We start from the raw sequence: 18,178 nt of genomic DNA, 5'->3' as shown, positions 1-18,178 counted from the left end.
CCTCTCCAGGAGCAGCAAACACGAGCAGCAATCATATCTGACCAACCAAAACACTACGAATCCTTTCATTTAATGCTAGAAGTATAGTAAATAAGTTAGGTCACCTTGAGCAGCTAATTCTGGGGCACCATCCCCACATTATAATTATAACGGAAACATGGTTACAAGCAGGGGTACGTGATTCCGAAGTTGTCCCATCAACATATAAATTGCTACGTAAAGATAGAGGATCACGAGGGGGAGGAGTAGCTATAGCAATTAAAAGCAACATAAAATATTCAGTCCTGAAGGGTATCGATGACCACGAAAGTGTGTGGTGCAAAATAACATATTCCGGTAAAAGTATATTACTGGGAGGCGTGTATCGACCGCCAAACGCCCCTCCAGATTATCTTCAAAAAATGTACGATTACCTGTCCCAGCACACTAATTCAAGATCTAAGTTGATTTTATCGGGTGACTTTAACCTGCCAGGGATAAATTGGGCGGACTATTCACATGACGGAAAAAATGCCCAAAGCGCGGAAACACTTTTATTTACTGCATTTGGTTTTTCCTTAGATCAACTGGTTACCGATAACACCCGAGTTTTATCGTCCTCCTCTTCACTTCTTGATTTAATGTTCGTTAGCAGTACACTTCCAGGGTGTTCAGTGCGTCTCGAAGATGGCATATCTGACCACAAATTGCTAGTACTATCATGTCCCATATCAGTCACCTGCAAAAAAAAAGAAAACACCGCCTACCTTTGTCAAGGACTATGAGCGTGCAGATGATCCTGCAATTTTAAATGCAATTTAGTGCAGCCTTGCCGAATTCAGCGCATTGACGGATGTGCGTGAACTGTGGTCTTGTTTCAAGAACACTGTACATACTTGCGAAAAGAGATACGTTCCGCTCCGAAAAAAACGTATAAACAGGGAGTACTCGTGGATAACGCGCGAGATAATTCAAAATAAAATAAAAATAAAACGACGGCGAAAAAAGGGATACAAGAACGAAATTGCAAGCCTTGTTAACTGTTTACAGAGCAAAGTCCGAGATGCAAAATCTCGTTTCTTTGATTTGACGCTGCCTTCTTTCATGGCCCACAACCCTCATAAGTTTTGCGGTACTTATCTGAAGACCAGTCAACTGGTTCCATCATTACAGATTTCAGTGACACCACAAGTAAACCTGATGCTATTGCAAATGAATTCAATAAGTTTTTCCAGTCCGTTTTCACTCGAACAGCCTCCCACGCTTCGCTACCCGCTTACACAATCAAGCAACCCATTACAGAACTAGCCATTAGTGAAGTTGGAATCCTCTCTCTTTTACAAAAACTTGACAAAAAAAAATCTCCGGTTCCTGATTCCATCTCAAACACATTTTTAGCCCGATACGCTGAATGGGTGTTCAAATACCTGCATATAATTTATACAAGATCCTTACAAACACTCGTAATCCCAGATGACTGGCGCTGTGCCAAAATAATTCCTATACACAAATCGGGTTCTAAAACTGAACTGAATAACTATCGTCCAATATCACTAACAAGTACAAGCTGCAAAATGATGGAACACGTTATTTTTAAAGCCATAGTTTCATATCTAGAAAATAATAATCTAATTTACGAAAAACAACATGGTTTCAGAACAGGGCTTTCAACAGTAACGCTGCTTGCTGAAATTACTCATGACATCGCTAACACAATTAATGAAGGCAACCAGATAGATGCAATATTCTTAGATTTCTCTAAAGCGTTTGATGTTCCTCACGGTGACCTTATAACAAAATTACTATCTTTTGGAATTGATTGTAACATTGTGTCATGGATTTCTTGCTATTTACAGAACAGAAAACAATGTGTTAAAATAGGTGAATACGTCTCGCAGAACCTGGATGTGTATTCGGGTGTACCCCAGGGATCAGTTCTTGCGCCTCTTTGTTTCTCATTTACATAAATGATATTAATTCCTGTGTTAGTTCATCGATCCAGCTTCGCCTTTTTGCAGACGACTGTGTCGTATACATAGCTGTAAAAAAATTAGAATATCAAATTCTCCTTAACAATTCTTTAGAATCAATCCACACTTGGTGTAAGACCTGGGTAATGAAACTTAACGCGAATAAGACCAAAAGCATCACATTATCTAATAAGAAGCAGCCTCTAAGTTTCACATACACACTTGGCGACACACAGGTCAAAAAATATGATCAGGTGAAATATCTGGCACTCATCCTAACATCCAACCTGCGTTGGGAACCCTACATCAAATAAATTTGCTCTAAAGCTGAAGGTAAATTAAAATATATAAGGAGAAAGCTGCGTAGCACGCCGGCCCATATTAAACTCAGTGCCTATAAAACTCTCATCAGACCTACCCTAGAATATGCGGATATAGTCTGGAGCCCCCATCAAAAAATTTTAATCAACAAATTAGAGCGCATCCAAAAACTAGCAGTAAGGTTTGTATACTCAAAGTATTCTCGCCAGACTACCGCTACCAGTCTAATAATTCAATCAAATTTGCAAAGCCTGTCACAGCGAAGAATCATTTCAAGATTAAAGTTTTTGTTCCAGCTTCTTCACGGCCACTTCAAAATAACATATTCACAATACTTACACCCTCCTTTCAAACACTCGTCTAGACCTAACCATAGTAAAACAGTCCGTCAACCAGTCAGCCGTGTAAATATCCACAAGTACTCCCTGTTTCCAGATGCTATATCCTATTGGAATAAACTGCCTGAAGATGCGGTGAAGTGTACGTCCGTGAAATTATTTGTTAAATATACTGAAAAAATTGACTTTTCTGTTTAATTTTCTTATTATTTTTGTGTTTAGATCACAGAAGATCTCTGTATTTTTGTGTTTGATCACATTGATGCCTTGTTAACACTCCTGCAAGGGTCCGAAAAGGGCCTGCAGTATGTTGAAATAAATAAAAAAACTCATTTCTGTCACGAAAAGAATCAAATGCTTCACTTATGTCTCATTGCTTTGGTACAGTCATGGTTCATTATGCAATGTAAAATCTGATTTAGGAATATTTATGTTACTTGTTGCACGGTCTGTTCCTGAAATTCAGCACATCCACCAGTGTTGCGTTCCCGCGTGGTTTTCTTTTTTGTTAATTGAGTACAGATGAATAGCCACCGGACTCTGCCGATCGCCCAGTGTGGGTATGTGCCATCTTTTAATAGGCTAACAATATCAATAACATTGGCCACGCTATCAGCTTCCGCAAGTTAGGTTTACGCAAGCTCCGCTTCATGTTGATCTGATCTCCTTGCAACGAGTTGCTGATACGCAGGATGACCCCGTCTTCTATTACGACCATATTTACCCGCCCCATGCGAAACATATTCCCGCAAATATCCTAAATGGTCTTCTTTCTGAACACCTACACAATTTTCCTCATCATACTGTTCTCTCCACTGATGCCTCCGGCAGCTGTGAGAAGGCGGCGATTGCGATATATTTGCAGGATCTGGCTTGGAGCTATTCCGTTCGTATCCCTGATTATACTTCTATAGTCTTCGTAGAGTTTTTGGCTATTGGTTTGGTTCTTATCAAAATTCCCAGACATGTAGCACGGGTTCTTATTCTTGCAGATTGCCTTTCACTTTTAGGCTCTCTCCAAATCTCCGGAAAATCTTTACTGAATCGACCGCTTAGGCTTTTGTTCCGTGCACAGTGCGTGAGATCCGCCTTGTCCGGGTACCTGCAGTCATTCGGGTGTCTATTTTAACGAGGTGGCTGATTTATTGGCAAAGTCAACTCTAAGCGCTCCTGTAATCTATCCCGTCCCTCACCTCATTCTGTTTGAACCTTCACGTTTCCAGTGGTTCCAACATATTTCAGCCAGCTTGAGTGATCCGTTGCTCAATACCGTGGATTTTCACCACTTAAAGTACCCATGGGATGTCCGGTGGTGTAAATCAAGGCGTTTTGAGGTGTTAATGATGCTTCTGCGATGAAGAATCCCTCACTTAAATTTGTACTTACGCAGATACGCGTTCCCTGCGACAAACCTTTGTGTCTCATGTGAGCAAGTTGAAACATTAGACCATTTTCTCCTCTCTTGCCGGCGGTTGTTCAAGGAAACCAGTATTTGGAGGTCCTTCTTTCGAGGCTAGGACTCCCTCTGTCTCTTACAGTTCTTCTCTCGTTCGGTGCGAGCGCAAAGGAATTCCCGTTAAGTAGTGTTTGTGGCTACCTTCATGATTACATAAGTGCGACTGATCGGTTACCTTGTTAGCTGTATACAAAGTTCTGTCTCATGTCCAAAATGCTTGATTCTATTCCTGGTAATTCATATTTCTTAAATTTAATTGAATTTTCCTATCTTTATCTTGATTCAGTCTTCTACGCCGTCGCCTCACGTCTTTTTTTTTTCCCGTGCAAATACTTCATTGGCAAATCTCCACTTTACCTTGGCCAGTCTTCCCGCGTGGGTATGTGCCATATTTACTGAGGTGAAGAAGAAGAAGTGTGTGGACTACAAACACTATCTGTACTTGTGCTCTGTGTGTTTTTTTGTCTGTTTGCAATGTAAGCCATTACTAGGTGGAAAGGCATGCACGTAATGGGCATACCCTGTGCACATGAATGCGGAAAGCTGGCCATGGTTGTCCAAGCATTGCCGACAAAGCAACGGGACCTTCAAGAAACAGGATAGATTTGTGACCCCTCACATGCAATGATTTTCATACAATTTGAAAATGTGGCAAGTTACAGCAGTCCCGTGGTTATATTGTAACGAAGACAGGACCGGCACAGATCACAGTCTCAGCGAAGTCCAGCGCACAGCAGGGAACTCACAAGATGGCTGTCCGAACCGCACACACACTTCGTCTTTGTCCACCGGCACACGCACACTTCGTCTTCATCGTAGGCGCGCTCCCATGAGCACGCGCCATTACCCCCTCCATCAAGGCGGCGGCCCGACGCCGGAAACGAACACGGACAGCAAAGGTAATGTTCGGTATAGACGGCGGACGGCAGAGAATACAGAGAGCTGTTAAGCTGGTAAAGCGGCGGGTTGCAGCCTTTCATGGTAGGGCTTCATGCGCATCACGTGGACAGTCTCGGTCGGATGGCGCCGACGTGGTGAGGAGGTCGTGTCCCGCGGAAAAACTTCGTATGTGACATCACTTATACGACGAACCACCTCGTACGGACCGAAGTAGCGTCGGAGGAGCTTTTCGGAGAGTCCGCGGCGGCGCACAGGTGTCCATACCCATACAGAGTCGCCGGGCTCGTACCGAACGCATCGGTGTCGGAGGTTGTAGCGACCAGCGTCGAGTTGTTGTTGATGTCGAATCAGGCACCTTGCGAGTTGGCGGGCTTCTTCAGCCCGCTGGACGAATGTGTCAACGTCAGCGTAGGGGCCGATGTCTCCGTCGTTGTGAGCAGCGGGTAGCATAGCATCGAGCATGGTAGTGACACACCGCCCGTAGACCAGCTGGAAAGGTGTAAGACGGGTAGTATCCTGTTCTGCCGTATTGTAGGCGAAGGTTGCATAAGGAAGAACTTCGTCCCACGTACGATGCTCAACGTCGACATACATAGCAAGCATATCTACAAGCGTCCGGTTGAGGCGTTCAGTCAAGCCGTTTGTTTGGGGATGATAGGCTGTTGTCTTCCGGTGACTGGTGTGGGTGAGTTCGAAGAGAGATTGCATTAATGCCGCCGTAAAGGCGGCTCCACGGTCCGTGATGACGACTGATGGCGCACCGTGACGCAAGACGATTGATGTCATAAAAAACTGAGCCACTTCTGCAGCACTAGCGTGGGGGAGCGCCTGTGGCTCGGCGTACCGCGTTAAGTAGTCCGTCACCACAACAATCCATTTGTTCCCAGAGGAAGACAATGGGAATGGGCCCAGCAAGTCCATGCCCACTTGTTGGAAAGGTGTTGTAGGCGGTGGGATGGGCTGGAGAAGCCCTGCGGGTTTAACTGGTGGTGTCTTTCGTCGCTGGCAGTCACGGCAGGTCCTCACATATTGCTGGACTGATGAGAGCAACTTTGGCCAGTAATACTTCGCACGAATGCGGGCATACGTCCGCGTAACACCCAAATGGCCAGCCGATGGCTCGTCGTGGCAGGCGTGCAAGATTTCTGGACGGAGTTCGGATGGCACAACCAGAAGAAAGGTTTCCGTGTTATGGGCGAAGTTCCTCTTGTAAAGGACGCCATCTCGGAGACTGTAGGAACCCAAACCTCGAACGAAAAGCCGCGGAACAGCGACGTTAAGGCCCTCCAGATGCTCGATGAGCGGACGCAACTCTGAGTCAGCCCGTTGACGCCGGGCCATATCGGACGACGTGACGAGAGCAAAAAACGGGAAGTCGTCCTCCGTTTCGGCCGGAGCAACGTCGGCAGGTGCACGTGACAAGCATTCGGCGTCATTGTGCTTACGGACGGACTTGTACACTACCATGATGTCGTATTCCTGGAGGCGAAGGCTCCATCTCGCAAGCCGTCCCGAAGGGTCTTTGAGATTGGCTAGCCAGCATAACGAATGATGGTCACTGACAGCTCGAAACGGGCGACCATAAAGATATGGTCGGAACTTGCTAATCGCCCACACTACCGCAAGGCATTCCTTCTCTGTGGTAGAGTAGTTTGCCTCTGCTTTCGAGAGGGAGCGGCTGGCGTACGCTATGACTTTCTCGTTGCCATCCTGCCGCTGAACGAGAATAGCGCCCAGACCAACATTGCTGGCGTCAGTATGAATTTCAGGGGCAGCTCGTTCATCAAAATGGGCGAGTATTGGGACAGTTTGTAGGCGGCTGCGTAGCTCGTTCAAGGCAGATTCCTGATCATCATGCCACACAAAAGATACATTGTCTCTAGTAAGCATTGTAAGGGGCTCGGCAATTGTGGAAAAGTTTTCAACGAAACGTCTGTAATAGGCACAGAGGCCCAGAAACCTACGAACGGACTTTTTGTCGGTTGGGCGCGGGAACTGTGCCACAGCGGCAGTCTTCTCCGGGTCAGGACGGACTCCGTCAGCACTTATCACGTGACCAAGAAAACTGAGCTCTTCGAAACCAAAGTGACACTTTTGTGGCTTTATCGTCAACTGTGCCGAACGGAGCGCCTGTAACACCATTCGCAGCCGGTTGAGGTGTTCCTCGAAGCTAGGAGCAAAAATGACATCATCATCAAGGTACACTAGGCATGTCAGCCATTTCAGCCCAAAAAGAACGGTGTCCATCATGCGTTGGAAGGTTGCTGGCGCAGAACAGAGTCCAAAGGGTAGCACTTTGAATTCATAAAGGCCGTCAGGTGTCACGAACGCTGTCTCTGTCCCTTTCGTCCACTTCGATCTGCCAGTAGCCATTCTTAAGGTCGAGTGAAGAAAAATATTTAGCGTCACGCAGTCGATCCAAGGCGTCGTCGATCGTGGAAGGGGGTAAACGTCACGTTTCGTGACACGATTCAACTTCCGATAATCGACGCAGAATAGCAAGGTGTTATCTTTTTTCTTCACCAATACCACAGGCGAAGCCCAGGGGCTCGTGGACGGCTGGACTACGTCGTCTGCAAGCATTTCTTGCACTTGGGATCGTATAGCCTCCCGTTCCACCGGCGACACTCTGTACGGGTGTTGGGATATGGGGCTAGTCTCCTCGTTGACGATGATGCGGTGTTTGGCTACCGGGGTGCGCCCTACCTTTGATGTCGTGGCGAAGCACACTGCGAAATCGCGAAGGAGCTCTAACAAGCGCTGCTTCTGACCCACCGACAAGCCGGGATTAATGTCCACGGTAGACAGAACGGTTGCTGCATCGCGTCCGTCCGGCGACGGTAGCTCCAGAGCACATATTTCTGCGGGCTCAACGAAGTCGGTAACGTATGCGACGGCCGTTCCTTTCGCAATAGGCTGGAACTCTGTTCCGAAGTTTGTGATCAAGAGTGTCGCAGAGCGATCCCGTAAGCGAACAAGCCCTCTTGCAGCGCAGATTCCTTTCTCGAGTAGAAGGCTGACGTTTCTCTCTGCCATAACGTCTCGATCACCGGGCGAGTCACTTTGCACGGGGACCATCATGCTGCACCGCGGAGGCACCATCACGTCATCAGCAGCAATACGCAGGGCGGGTATCCTGGAGTCGTCTGGGTCGGCTATTTCAATTGCTTGCGTCGGCGAAAACGTCACGCGCGGCTCTTGTAAATTGATAACGGCGCCGTTAGCTTGTAAAAAGTCCAGGCCGAGAATGACATCGCGCGAACAGTGAGGTAGGACAACAAAGTCACAAACGTAAATAAATCCGTCGATTGTAACTCTCCCCGTACACCGGCCAACAGGGGTAATTAGGTGCCCACCAGCTGTACGAATCTGAGGCCCAGTCCACGTGGTTAAAAATTTCCTCAGTTCTTTTGCTAGCTCGTTGCTCATAACCGAATAGTCCGCTCCCGTATCAACCAATGCCGTAACCGCTAAATCGTCGATATCGACCGGTAAGTTCGAAGCTGCACATCCTTTGTGATCGTCACGTGTCCTCGTTTGATAGCCGTCGTCTGGTCGGGAACGCGATGGAGGATGTTCGGCTGTTCGCTCGTCAGCGGCCTTACCTCCGCAGGCCGCTGGGTCTAGTTTCCCCGGCGAGGACTCGGTGAGCGGCTGAAACGGCTTGTCGAAGGACGGGGACTCGGCGAACGATAGCGGGTAGAGGTTGGTGGGCGGTAGTCAGGGCGAGGGAAATCAGTGTGAGTGTGATCCCGGCGCGTTGACAGGTGCTCCTCAATTTTGCGGGACCGTTCGCCATTGGGCGGACAGGGGACTCGCGGATGAAATCCGCGAATTCCAGCTCGACGATAAGGGCACCACCGCAAGATATGGCCAGCCTCACCGCAGTGGTAGCAAAGGGGCCGCTGGTCAGGTGCCCGCCACACGTCCGTCTTTCGCAGCCTGGCTTCGGGCAACACAGGGACAGGCGGGGGCCGCGGCTGGAAAGCAGATGCAGATGGGCTGGTGCTCCAAGGGGCGAGGTCGCAGTTCTGTCGGAGTACCGACGCGTACGTCTGGCGCGGGGGCGTCGGTGTAAGGGCAGCAGGGGCAACAGGTTCAGGAACCACCTGCTGCACTTCGTCTCGGATAATTTGTGCTAACGATGGACACTGCGGCTGCGACTGGGCAGAGAGGCGCATTTTGTGCAGCTCTTCTTTGACGATAGATCGAACCAGCTCCCGAAGGGTGTCAGCGGAGTCGCTGGAGGCTGGCGCAAAGTCGGCAGTTGATACGGTGTTCACGGCGCGATTGTAATAGCGGGCGCGTTGTTGCAGGGTCTTTTCGACGGTAGTGGCCTCCGATAGAAACTCCGAAGTGGTGTTAGGTGGGTTTCGCACAAGCATAGCAAACAGTTCTTCTTTTATCCCGCGCATCAGGTGGCGCACTTTCTTGTCCTCGGCCATGTTTGGATCCGCCCTTCTGAACAGTCGTGTCATGTCCTCATAATACATTGCGACGCTCTCATTGGGTCGCTGGTTCCTTGACTGCAGCGCCGACTCAGCTCGTTCCCGACGGTCGGTGTTGACGTAGGTCGCCAGCAACTGGCTGCGGAACCGTTCCCAAGAAGGAAACGTTGTCTCGTGGTTCTCGTACCACGTCCGCGCCGAGTCGTCAAGAGCGAAGTAAACATTGTGCAGCTTCCGCTCCGCATCCCAGCCGTTGTACCTGGCAACGCGCTCGAACTGGTCAAGCCAGTCCTCCGCGTCCTCAAACACTTCGCCATGGAAGGTCGGCGGCGTTCGCGGCTGGAGGACCAGGAAATGAGCAGCTGAGTTCCCGTTGTCAGCCATAGCTGCCGCGTCTCCGTTGCTAGCCATAGGTGCCGCGTCAGTCCTGCGCGTCGCAGCTGGAGCCCTGGTCCTAGGGGATAACGGACCGTACTCTGGTGACTGACCTTGGATTCGGCGGCTCGTACTGCGATGAATCGGAGTCAAATCCGTGTTCATAGAGAGCCTTCGGGGCACGTAGATGTTGGAAAGTACCCCGCACCTCCACCAAAAATGTAACGAAGACAGGACCGGCACAGATCACAGTCTCAGCGAAGTCCAGCGCACAGCAGGGAACTCACAAGATGGCTGTCCGAACCACACACACACTTCGTCTTTGTCCACCGGCACACGCACACTTCGTCTTCATCGTCGGCGCGCTCCCATGAGCACGCGCTAATATTGTTGCAAAACAAGCCAGCTCATTTAGGCGGAAACATATTTAGAGGCTGCCAAAAAGGAACATGTCAAAAAGTTACACATAGCATCCTGTTTCATTCATGATGTTTATATGTGTGGTAAACGATATGAACAAGCATCTCTGTGTTGGTTAACTGTTCTGCAATCCATGCACTGTCATGCAGTGCATACACAATCACAGTCCAGAGACTGCAGAGCTGTCTGCAACCAGTAACTTGCAACTATACTATGCAGCAAGCTTCATTGCACTGTATTTGTTACATTTATCGAACGATCAGATGGAATTGGTATGGCTATTTCTACACAGTGCATTTTCTAAAGACTCCTTTCTGCCATACTGTACTTTTTACCCAAAAAGCTTCCTACAGAGTCATTTAAATCGCTACGCATAAGTATGTTTGTTGCAGGTGTGTGAGCCCGAAAAAAAATGTTTTTATTTTCCTTAATTCTTCGGTATTCCTGATTATCACGACATGGGCATTTATATGTTGGTACAACTTTCTTCAGGCATCCCAACTGATGCACCGATGTGTTTGGTGCTAATTCATCTTCAGACCTTTCATGTCTGTTGGGTAAAAAAAAACGAAATAATAGCTAGCTGCATTAGTTTTCACTGAGATAACTAGCATCACACAGCATGCTCTTGAAATTCCTCTAGCTGTCTGTAATTGGCTTCATTGTATAGCTTCATACTTGTTTCATTTAAACTCTGCACACTGCTCTTTTCACCGCACATGGCGACATGGCACGCGGAGCCCCGTGGGAATGGGCGAGGAGGATTCAGAGGTCGGCTGCTACTTCCCTGGAATCCAAACACAGCTATAGGCACCTGCAAGTCACGGTTAATTTTGTAAAGGCAGCTTTGCCCGCTTCCTTTCGTCGTCTTGTCCGTCGTGCGTCGCGTGTCGCGGCGAACCCGACAAAGGGGAGGCATCAACCTCCCCCCCCCCCCCCCCCCCCCCTCCTGAAGCAGAGGAAAGATCCCGCAAATAGTTTCCTAGAGACGTCCTTTTTTTTCCCGTGGGGTCAACGAGGGGTCAAACGACAGGCCCAAGCAGTGTGAGGCAACGTTCTGTGTTCATTCTAGAGAGCCAGCTTACACTACAAAACGAAACCTTGTCCTTCTCTTACAAATGCAATTTCATTTCATTTTTACAGAATGCAAGTTACATCCTAGAGGGCTAAAAGCGGCTAAAAAGCAGCTTGACTGGGCCCAAGCGCCTCTGAAATGGCGGTACACGACAAACGCACTTCAAGCAAAAAAAAAAAAAATGTTTACGTATACGTATGTATAACCCTTTCGCTGCCGGGTTTTTTTCTCACCACTGCATACTCCCTGCCGGGTTTTTTTTTTTGCATACTACTTTCGTAGAAATTTTATGCTAGCAAGGCATTAGGATGCTCTGAAGGTCATGGAAACATTTTATTCATGATTAACATATCGATATTAGTTGTACTGAATAGAAGAAGTTGGCACTTGACTAATTAGCAAAATGAGTATCTGCTAATTAGGATGTCCATGTGTTTAGAAAACTTTTTTGGTGTGGTATTCTTCAAAACAAGGTACCACACAAAGCGGCACCTCGCAGCTGGAACACAGATAGCGAGACTATCTTCGCTGCTTTGGTCGATGCTGCGTGTTAGCACAGACGCAGCAGGCTCGTGTTGGGTTCTGCTAGTTTGATCCACAATTCCTTCCACAATGTCCGGCGTAAACAAACTTTCAAAAATCTCAAGCTCACTGGATGCTGCTGTGATGTCATTGCAGATTCCTGAAGAAGATGGGTCGAACGCATGGTCCTGAGGCTTGAACTCCTTCTTCCAGGAGAAATCCCGCTCGTCGCATTTCCTCTTCTTACGCGGATTTCTTTGTGGAAGGGGCTCTTCATCGCTGTCATCACTCGACAAGGCACTTAGACGGGCTGCTTCCTCACTGTCATCGGAGTCCGAATTCATGAGCAATTCTTGAATTTCTTCGTCCATCAAACCGCGGACGCACGACGCACGCTGCCTTGCCATGGCTGTACTGCCGAGGCGATTACAAAGCGATGTGGGTGAAGGAACATGCGCTCCACCTATTAGAAAGCCATCCTACAAGTTCTGTGTTATTTATGAGCGCTCTCCATAGATAGCGCTACATGCTTGCATTATTTTGTTTTGCACGAGTATTATCGGGAGCAGCAGGGAGCGAGTTAAGAAACCAGAACGAGTATACTCGTGAGAAGCAGGGAGTGCATATGTGTGGTCGCCCGAGTTATCTCGGGAGAGGCAGTGAAAGGGATAAAAAAGCATTAAAAAATGTTTACGTGCTCTTAACGCAGCGCTATCCACGTTCTTTTATTGATGAAGCCGCCGCGGTGGCTGAGTGGTTATGGTGCTCGGCTGCTATCCCGAAAGACGCGGGTTCGATCCCGGCCGCGGCGGTCGGATTTCGATGGAGGCGAAATTCTAGAGGCCCGTGTACTGTGCGATGTCAGTGCACGTTAAAAAACCTCAGGTGGTCGAAATTTTCGGAGCCCTTCACTACGGCGTCTCTCATAGCCTGAGTCGCTTTGGGACGTTAAGCCCCCATAAACCAAACCTTTTATTGATGACGCCATAAGCAGAGCTTCAAATCTGAACCGTAGTCAAATACTCCAGGGGCACCGAAGAGATAACCGAAATGATTACACTACAAACCTTATTCTCACATTTAACAGTAACGCACCGAACATAAACAGAATTCTTAATAAGCACTAATGTTCTCCAGCAAAGTCAACGACTATCGAAAATATTTACATGCGCGCCCCGCGTGATTTACAGGCGTGCCAAAAACATTCAGAACCATCTAGTCCACTCCAAGGAACACAAAACCCCAAAATATGGATGCCAGCCCTGTGGTGAAGGTCGCTGCAAAGTTTGCAAGCACATGAAGACTACGTGTTCCGCAACTAGTACGAGGTCAGTTTTCCAGCATTCAATCAACGGCAAGTTTGACTGCGACTAACATTATTTACCTTCTTGAATGCACTGTGTGTAACCAGCAATACATATGACAGACAAACACTGCATTCCGCATTCGATTTAACAATCACCGCGCACACACCAATTCTCTTCCAAATCTTCCCCTATCCAAGCATGTAAACTCAGAAGGACACCCATTTGACTAACTAAAAATAACAATTATTCAAGGGGCTTCAAAAACAGGCGAGAACGTGAACAACGTGAATTCTATTTTATCCACAAGTTTAATACTATTCAAGAATATCTTAACGAAAAGCCTGGTATCCTTTCTTTTATTCACGACCTCCAAACAAAATAATACTACACCTCTCGTTAATTGGCTAACTCAGATATACCCTTTATAACTCCTAGTGTATATCCCAGGCAATCAAACCCCTCCTTACTTAAACTATCCTGCCTCGTGCCGTATTGATAAGCTTTGACGTTCTTTCCTGACTTTTTTCCGACAATTTGAAATCTTTGTACACAGCTAGCCCAGCCCTCTTCCACTACAACCAAGTATTCCCGACGAAGTCGGTTCAACGACCCGCCCAGTGAGAGGGATGCACTGTTCAGTGAAACTCAGACCCCCTGAGTAAGTTCTTACACATGTGCTCGTTAACGTAGCCCACTCCTTCCTTAACGTTCTAGCCCTCGGCTCACCGGAAATTAGTGAGACCCCCCCAAAAGGCGCCTGGTTTGGCCTGTTCGTCGCTGCCAGTGTCATTTGCGCAGCGGTGCCTCTTTGGCCACGCATCTGCAGCGGCGGCCGTCTTTGTGTTCGTGCATTTTGTTTGTGTCTTGTTTGCACGCTTTGCTTTCGTACGCCTGTGGTTGCCGCGCTGCCCATGTCCCCCGCACCGTCTTCCTGTCCCTTTCTCTCGTTTCGCCATCTCCTTTTTTTTTACCCCGTCCTTCCTTACTATAATAGTTCCCCCCTTTTTTCTTTTCTTTCTATTTTTGCTTCCTCCCCCAATCTTGTCCCTCTCTGCTCCCCGCACCCCCATCTTTATTTTTTTTACTTTTTTGTTCAATTTTTTATCTGTTGTTGCTATTTGCTTGTTACACTCCTTTTGCCCTCCTCTGCAGCTGAAAAACTTAAGATGTCCATTTGACGCGAGACCGCTACAGTTCTGAAGAAGACCGCACGCCGGTCGAAACGTTGATAAATAAATGTGTCGCTGTAGAAGTGCCCACTTCTCTCTCTCTTTATATATATATATATATATATATATATATATATATATATATATATATATATATATATATATATATATATATATATATATATATATATATATATATATATATATATATATATTGCCACGTGCCGAACGCGCCGCGCGGCCTCCACGCTTAGCCAAAGACGACGACGAAGTGTTGGTTGCCTCCCGAGGCGCTCTGGCTCTGTGCTTTGGACCCTGGCTGTCTGATTAAAGCGCCTAGCCTTCTGTTCCCCCCTACGTCTACCTGCACGGCTCCTCAGGTCGTGACACTGGTGGAGGTGCGACCGATGATCCCTTCTCCTGCGGAAGACTCGACGCGCCCGCCTCTTGTGACCACCCCTGTCCATCGTGCCAGCCGGAGGATCCGAGGCCTATCCCCCGAGGTCGTGACGGCGAACCCTCGTGCCGCTCGTGAAGGCGAACCCTCGACTTTCACTCCCCTCATGGCGACGCCCCTGCCCGTCGTGACGATGACTGTACCTTCGACCAGCCCCACCTATCTGACCCTTCAGACCCCACGAACACCTAAGCCCTTTCACGGTGGCCAGTTCGAGGATGCCGAGGACTGGTTGGCACACTATGAACGGGTTGCGACCTTCAACGGCTGGGACGACACGACCAAGCTGCGTAACGTGTATTTCAGCCTCGAAGACTCTGCCCGCACGTGGTTCGAGAACCGTGAGGCTATCTTGTCTACGTGGCCGGACTTCCCACGTCAGCTCCTGACTACGTACGCCAACAGTGACCGCCGGGAGAGCGCGGAGCGCGCCCTGACGTCTCGAATTCAACTTCCAGACGAGAGTGTTGCAATGTACGTAGAGGATGTGACGCATCTTTGCCATCGCGCCGATCCAGCCATGAGTGAAGAAAAAAAGCTGCGGCACCTGATGCGCGGCGTAAAAGACCAGCTCTTTTCCGGTCTCGTACGGAACTCGCCCAACATCGTCGCGGAGTTTCTGGCCGACGCCGCCCACATGGAGAAATTGATGCAGCAGAGGGCCAATCAGTACGCCCGGCAACTGCGTCCAGTGCCGTTGCTGTCCACGGTGGACCGGTTCGACCACGATCCCGGGATGAACCCGAGCTCCCTTCGCGAACTCATTCGTTCCGTGGTCCGCGAGGAGCTGCAGCACCTTCATGGAACATTTGCCCCTCGCATCGATTCCGTCAACAGCGTCATCCGCGAGGAAGTTCAGCAGGCGCTCAGGGCACAAACCGCTGCGGTCGTGCCGGCACCGCAACCGGCCCCATCCGTTCCCGCGCCGTACCCGGCCCCTGTTCAGCCATTCACGTACGCGGACGTCGTGCGCCGCCCAGCCCCATTTCCTGAGCCTTCCCCTTACTCCCCTCCAGTGGCCGCGGTACGCTGCTCAACCGCTCCCTTACTGGGCTGATCGGCGCCGGCCACCGCGGAAGACTGATCTCTGGTGCACTCCGGATCAACGGCCGCTGTGCTACCACTGTGGTGAAGCCGGCCATCTCTACCGGCGGTGCCCGTATCGCGAAATGGGTCTGCGCGGATTTGCTCTTGACCGTCCCCATCCACGACCCGGAGAGCACCCTCAGGACATCGCCGAGTATGTCAACCGCCAGCGTAGTTCCCTGCCTCCTCCCCGCCGCCCGTCTCCGCGCCACGAGTCGCGCTCGCCTTCTCCACGCCGGTCTTCGCCTTCTGGGTCCCGTTATGCCTCAGAACAACGTGGTTCCTCGATCCCACATCGGAAAAACTAGCTCCGGCGACCTTTGGAGGCGAGGCCGCCGAGATCCGATCCGACGCAAAGCTTCCACCGCCGCACCGACCGACTCGCCCCGACGTAGAACGCCGCATCGCCGCACAGTTTTCCCCGACTCTCCACCCGAATCGCCCCGACGTCGCAACCCCTGTCGTCGACCAGCTTCCGCCGCCGCACCGACTGAGTCCCTCCCCACAACCATCGACAGGCCGCGCTGAAGGCCGGATCTCCTTGGACATCCCTGTTCTCGTCGACACTAAGGAGGTCAGCGCGTTGGTTGATACGGGCGCAGATTACTCCATCCTTAGCGGACGGCTTGCGACGACCCTGAAAAAAGTGACGACACCGTGGGAAGGCCCCGACATACGTACGGCGGGGGGACATGTTGTCGCACCACTCGGTATGTGTGCGGCCCGTGTTACGGTTCGCGGCTGCACCTTCGTCGCCACTTTTCTTGTTCTGCGCGAATGTTCTCGCGATGTCATCCTTGGCATCGACTTTCTTCGTGAGCACGGTGCTATAATAGACCTCCCGAATCGCTTGGTGACGTTTTCCACCAAATTGGCCACAGCAGAGCCGGCGCACCAGGGTTCTCAGTCCGCCCTGCGGGTCGCCGAGGATAACGTTACGGTGCCTCCACGTGCCAGCATTCTCGCTAGAGTTACCTGTGATGAACCACATCGGGGAATCCGGGTTGTCGAGCCTAATGTCTCTCTCGTACTCACTAAGGGGATTGCGGTGGCACGAGGCCTTAGCTGCCTGCATGACGGTTGGACAGAGGTCCTTATTACCAACTTTTGCAATGAGCATCGACATCTATTCCGTGGCACAGCCATCGCTTACGTCGACCATGTCCAGGAAGTGGCCGAATGTTTTGCTTGCGAGGAGGACACCACTGGAGGAGGTGACGCAGAAGCGCTCGACGACGTCAACATAAATCCGGGCCTTTCATCCGCTGAAAAGGGGCAACTCCAGGACCTCTTGCGGGAGTTTCGTGCGTGTTTCACGTCGTCGTCTAAGGTGCGACAAACGTCGATAGTTAAACACCGCATCATCACGCCTGAAGGAGCTCGACCCATCCATCAGCAGCCCTATCGTGTGTCCCCTCGGGAGCGAGATGCTATACAAACACAGGTCAAAGAGATGTTCACGGACGGCGTCATCCAACCGTCAAGCAGCCCGTGGTCGTCTCCTGTCGTCCTGGTGAAGAAGAAAGACGGAACACTGCGATTCTGCGTCGACTAAAGGAAACTTAACAGTTTGACAAAGAAAGACGTGTATCCGCTGCCCCGTATTGATGACTCCCTCGACCGTCTTCGCCAAGCCAAGTACTTCTCTTCGGTAGACCTCAGGAGCGGTTATTGGCAGATAGAAGTCGATGAGAGGGACCGTGAGAAAACCGCCATCATCACACCAGACGGGCTCTACGAATTTCGCGTCATCCCCTTCGGGCTCTGCTGCGCTCCTGCCACTTTCCAAAGAATGATGGACACTGTCCTCACAGGTCTGAAGTGGCAGACATGTCTTGTTTATCTTGACGATGTCATTATTTTTTCCGCAACGTTCACGGAACATCTGCACCGTCTCAGAACTGTCCTCGAAGCCGTTCGTTCCGCCAACCTCTCCCTCAAACCACAAAAATGTCACTTTGGATTCATCGAATTGAAGTTTCTCGGGCACGTCATTAGTGCTGATGGAATCCGAGCTGACCCAGAGAAGCTTGCTGCCGTTGCTGCCTTTCCGGTCCCCGTTCACAAAAAAGCAGTCCGACGTTTCTTGGGCCTGTGTTCCTATTATCGTCGCTTCATTAGAAACTTCGCCCCGCTTGCCAGCCCTTAGACGCTCCTAACCCGGGATGATACATCATTTTCCTGGGGCAACAAACAGCAGACTGCCTTCAACGAATTACGACGCCGACTCCAATCGCCGCCAATCCTAGCACATTTCGACGAAGATGCCGACACGGCGGTACATACGGATGCGAGCAACGTCGGTCTTGGCGCCGTTCTCGTACAGCGGCAAGACGGTGTCGACAAAGTAATTGC

At 49.8% G+C, this 18,178-nt stretch overlaps 1 long non-coding RNA gene across 1 annotated transcript in view; it reads left to right on the top strand.

Moving 5' to 3' along the window:
• The window catches only part of LOC144132271 (uncharacterized), a 79,612-nt gene extending 68,174 nt beyond the window's left edge, over positions 1–11,438 (top strand). Inside the window, exon 4 of the long non-coding RNA XR_013314742.1 lies at positions 11,351–11,438. This is a non-coding gene — a long non-coding RNA (uncharacterized LOC144132271). The remainder of the gene's footprint in view (positions 1–11,350) is intronic.
• The last annotated feature ends 6,740 nt before the right edge of the window (positions 11,439–18,178 follow it).

The sequence above is a fragment of the Amblyomma americanum genome, chromosome 5 (genome assembly GCF_052857255.1).
Source record: "Amblyomma americanum isolate KBUSLIRL-KWMA chromosome 5, ASM5285725v1, whole genome shotgun sequence".
NCBI classification, from domain to species: Eukaryota; Metazoa; Arthropoda; class Arachnida; order Ixodida; family Ixodidae; genus Amblyomma; species Amblyomma americanum.
This window is presented reverse-complemented; position numbering and strand designations above follow the sequence as displayed.